Here is a 1,606-nt window from a genome sequence, read left to right as displayed (position 1 = left end):
TATATGATACTTCCCACCCTCACTTTTAAGCAATCACAAATTTGATATGATTGTGGGAATTTGAATTGGAAATACCTTTTTGTCTTCAGTTATTTCTGACTCAGGCACTCTTCGTGAAGGTATTTCAGCGGTTTGATTATTTTTCTTTTTCTCCAAATATCCTTGGATCTGACAGGAATGGTTTTAGTATAAATACTCACAAAACTGTTTTCATTTCATTTGAGCCTTAGAGAATCCGTTCATCTTTGTTTAAGGACCATAGATATGCTTGGACCAAAAACTGTAATAAGAGAAAGTAATAACATTACTTCATAGAACTTTGTGAATATTATTTTCTGTTTTGCAAGGGTATTTTTGTTTGAGTAAGGATGGTTGAAAATGTCTTCCTCCCATGTCAGTTTGCCATCAGTCTGTGATAAATCATTAAACTTGTTCTTTAAATCAAATGACATCAGAATCTCTAAATTGTTAAGTTGCAGCCTTTTTCTGCTTTCACACAATCACTGGTTAACTTTCTGAGAAGTGAAAGAACAAACCCTATACTTCTTTAATGCAACAGCCCCCATGTTATGAAGATTTGTGCATTGTTGGATTAAAATTGTTTTTATTAAGTGTCTTTGAATTACGTTCGACTCATCGTGACCCTGTATAGAGTTTCTGAGAATTTAAATTTTTGCAGAAGCAGAAAGTCTAATCTTTCTCCCATGGAGTGGCTGGTGGGCTCAAATAAGGAAACTTGCAGTTATGTGTCATGAAGTGATGGTGGTTATGTGCCGTGGAGTTAGTTCTGACTTATATTGACTCTCTCTAGGGTTTCCAAGGCTGTAAATCCTTACTGGAGTAGAAAGCCTCATCTTTCTCCCATGGAGTTACTGGTAGTTTCAAACTGCTGACCATAAGGTTAACAGCCCAACTCATAACCACTATGCTACCAGAGCTCCACTGTAAAACTTCCTTTCTGCTATCTGGATCATCTTAGAAACAGAGTTTCCCTTTTAAACAATCAATCTGTTATAATGTGATTGACTACTAAGTGTGTGTTTATCTTTTTATTTGCAGGTTGTCTTCCCCATTTGTTTTATCTAAAAATTCCTTGTCCAAATGCTCAAATTCCAAGCATACCCATGTGATGATCTTTGGCATATGTCAATTTTAACAAAATAACCTAGGTGTAATTTTTCTAGTGTAGACTAGATTGAGAATATCACATTTATGTGTTTATAGGAGACACACTATTTACTCATTATATACATAATATTTCCAGTTGTAGCGTCATATAAAATTTCTCATACTACTATACACAACTAACTACTAGTTGTGCAGTGTTAAAAGTAAATATAAAATTGTACGTCTATTCCTAAATCTCATCTGTATTGCTAAATTCAATTCAGTATTTAAATCAGCTAAGAATAATATCAAATTGAATCAATACCATACATTATTATATAATAAAATGATAATGAACTCCGAAAATATCATGAGTCTCATATTATTTGAAACTGTCTAGGGGAATGAACATGAACAACATTTTGTGTTAAACCACCTATCTCTCCTGTCATAAATAATGCCTAAACCTAGTAAGATAGCATTTGTTGTTGTTAAGTGC

Source organism: Chrysochloris asiatica, unplaced genomic scaffold, assembly GCF_000296735.1.
Source record: "Chrysochloris asiatica unplaced genomic scaffold, ChrAsi1.0 scaffold00441, whole genome shotgun sequence".
In the NCBI taxonomy this organism is placed as follows: Eukaryota; Metazoa; Chordata; class Mammalia; order Afrosoricida; family Chrysochloridae; genus Chrysochloris; species Chrysochloris asiatica.
The sequence above is the reverse complement of the archived record's forward strand: the minus strand, read 5'-3'. Positions refer to the sequence as shown.